This window comes from Egretta garzetta, unplaced genomic scaffold (assembly GCF_000687185.1).
Source record: "Egretta garzetta isolate BGI_Z169 unplaced genomic scaffold, ASM68718v1 scaffold652, whole genome shotgun sequence".
NCBI lineage: Eukaryota > Metazoa > Chordata > Aves > Pelecaniformes > Ardeidae > Egretta > Egretta garzetta.
The window spans coordinates 158,102-161,654 of record NW_009258948.1 but is presented as its reverse complement, the minus strand read 5'-3'; positions in this window follow the sequence as shown (position 1 = coordinate 161,654).

Here is a 3,553-nt window from a genome sequence, read left to right as displayed (position 1 = left end):
ATGTTGAGCAAACACCTTCGGTTAGCAAGTGGCCTCGTGCACACAAACCCAGCCCCCGTTTCTTCTGCAGAACTGCCAGCCAAGGGCTTCCAATGCACAGCCCACAGGTACCCGAGGGAAATACAGCGCTATGTGAAATACAGGTCGTGAACCAAGAGCTGGGCTTAAGGGGCTTGAGCTTTGAATACAGGGATGGCACTTTCTGGGGTGTAAATAAAAAAAAAAAAGTTATAAAATGCTCCTCCAACCTATGCTCACCACTTGCCTGGCTTGCCTGCTGCTTTTTTCAGGGGCTGCAGGGGCTGATGGGGAAGCAGTTAAACTTTTCCAGCCCTCAGCACTCAAGGAATTCATGCTCCATCTGTCTACGTAAACGGAGAACATGGCACGGTTTAATTGGAGGGCATGTGGCTAAACTCATCAGTGTGCCATGAAAAATGAATTCATCTATTTCCAACTGCCCCACTTCTCTGACAAAGCCCCAGACATCTGTGCCTCCACTCTTTACGTCGCCAGCTAAGTAATTAGCTTGGTAAGTTAAATTAGCAGACAGCTTTCCAGGGTGCTCTCATTATCTCCAACATGAAAATATAGATTTAAGCATTTGAAGCTGGGTGTACAGCCTGACCGTGTACCCCATCCCCACCATCTGTAAATGCGCTTTGGATGTCCCACAACAACAAAAAGGTTGCTTTGGTCACGCTGACCCCCATCGACTGTTCTCGCCTGGGTAAATATTCATTAAGCTGGGAAAAGTCCTGTCCTCCACCCGCGGGGCTGCCCCAGAGGCTGGGCGTCCATGAAGCCGTTTACCTCGATTGCTCCACAGTGAAGCTGAGGAAAGAATGTTCCTCGCCCGCTCCTCCCTTCCTCCTTTTATTTTTGTCCTTGTCGAGACGCGTAAGCAGAGTGTCTGCACACAGGGAAGGGGCGGATTTCCACAGCCCAGCTGGGTGCTGAGCCACGAGGGAGGAGTGGGCGCTCTGCCGCCGGTGGATGCTCAGCTTCTGCCCGGAAAGATGAACACGGAGCCTGTAGACTGAGCATGATCCTTGCTTGAGCTCGCAGGGAGTAAGGACCAGAGGCACTGGTTCACCACCCCCAAGTGTGCTCAGCGCCAGCCACGTCAGAGGCAGGAGCAAAAACATCACCCCATCAGCAGATGGGGCATAATCTCCGTTTTGTGAAGGAGCCCATGAAAAAACACAGTTCATGGAATCATGGAATCACAGAATCACGGAATCACAGAATCATAGAATCAGGGAATCACAGAATCACAGGATCCCAGGCTGGAGGGACCTCAAAGTCCATCTGGTCCAACCTTTCTAGGTAAGAGCGCAGCCTAGGCAAGATGGCCCAGCACCCTGCCCAGCTGCTTTAAGCTCGACCTCAGGGCTTTAAGTCCTGTCCGGAATATGCTGTTATAACACTGGATGTTATTCTCTGTAGAAATGCCCACTCCCTCCTCCACGTGTCAGCAGTTGCATCCCTGCAGTGTCCCTGGGTTGCAGCAAGAGGCACCTGGGCTGTGGAAATCACTGCGAGGAGACCCTGGTGGGGGAAAAATGGGGCAGATGCTGGAGCTGTATGTGGAGGGAAGGATGGATGGATGGATGGATGGATGGATGGATGAACAGGCAGCCAAGGGCTGTGCTGGCGATAGCTGCCTGGGTGGCGAGGTGGTGGGTTTGGTGGAGGGTGTGCTGATTTTGGCTGGGATAGGGTTAATTTTCTTCAGAGTAGCTCATACAGCACTGGTTTGGATTTGTGACCACAACAGTGTTGAGAGAACACTGATGTTTTATTTATTTCTGAACAGTGCTTACTTCTATCAGGTTATTTTCTGTTTCTCACACCCATCAGCACGTGGGCTGGGGGTGCGGAGGGACCGGGGGAGGGACACAGCCAGGACCCAGATGACCAAAGGGATATTCCGTACCGTATGACATCGTGTCAGCAATAAAATCTGGGGAAGGAGCAAGGGGGGCGTTCGCTGAACATCTGCGGGGTTAAGCCACAGCAGAGGGAGATGGATGGATGGATGGACGGACGGATGGGAGTGTGAAAGAGCTGCAGGAACGCACAGTGACAGATAAGCACCAGCTGTGGACAGAAGCTACCCTTGATCACGAAATCTGCATGGAAAATCACCCACCCAGAATTAAAACATCAGTGATGAAGCAAGGCTGGCACGGCCGCGCATTGGCCCATCAGACGCCTTTACCCCTGCCTGCCTGAAGTTCTTGGGCTTATATAGTTTTCATTAGATTTTTCTTCCCTTTTGAAACAGAACCATGAGTTTTTAAAATGTTAAACGCTGAGCAAAACCAATTATTTGCCCCAAGTGTAGGTTCTGGCTCCAGGGTGAAACTGCTGCTCTGCACTTGCCACCTAGGTCTGAAGGTAAGAGAGACGTGCAGCTCCCTGGAAACACTGCTTAGATTTGGTCACTGAATTTGGGGTGAAAGAGGGTGCATCCTTAGATCTTTGCACCCCTAGAAAATACGGACGTCCCTGCCGAGCCCTTCAGTGCAAAAGTGGTGCCCTGCTCCTCTTCCTCTGTATGCTTTGAGAAGATGTCAGCTCTGCCCCGGCAAAACTTTGGGGAGAGGGGGCTGGGGGAGGGATGGGGAGAGGGTTTTTTCACGGGTGGAGGCTGAGTCTGCTTCATGGCCATACTCGCTTTTCAAACATCAGCAGTGCAATCCCAATTAACCCTTACAAAGACGCATGCATTTTATTTTCCCCAGGTTATGGATAGGGCAGCTACAGCGGAGATGCAAAACAGAAAAGGCTAAGGCCAAGGCTGGTGCTGATGGAGCACTTTGCTGGAATATCATCCCAAGGTGCCAATGGAAAAGGATCCAGCAGTGATTCCAGTACAGGCTGTGCCTGACAGCGCCTGCATTCCAGCCCGTGTCCCTAAGCTCGGTGTCGGGGACAGACTCAAGCATGCAGAAAAGGCCGAGATAAATCCTCTTGCCTTTCTTTCCCGCTGAAGGGGGTTCCTTCTCTCTAGTGCTGTCAAACACTGAAAACTTCATGTACATCAACCAAAAACTATTAATAAAGCAAACAGCATCAACCAAGAATTATTAATAAAGCAAACAGCAGCTTCCAAAGCAAAACTGTCCCGAAGGGAAGCACTCCCCGCCGTGGAAGGGGGTTCTTCCCTGGAAGAAGGGGTCGGGCAGAGAGAGGGTAAAGCAGGAGCAAGAGTTTGTTTGGTTTTTGAGACACAACCAGGCAGCACGTGGCCAGTACGTGGCGAAAGTGCTGGGAGGGCCGGGCAGTAGAGGGTGAGGGTGTTTGCAAAAAGTCTCCATCCAGACAGCTGCCCTCCAGCGTTCCCGGCGGCAGTGGTCCGGGCAGCTCCAGGTGCTGCTGCAGAAGTAACGGGAAGGCTTTGGAGCATGGCTTGGTGACTCGCTCCACCTCTGTCCCTGCAGATTCAACCCCGAGGACACCACAACCACCCGCTGGCAAAAGGCTGCTGTGGCCATAGAGGCATGTGGCTGGGCACCAAACCATGGCAGGCTTTGGGCAAGTGGCT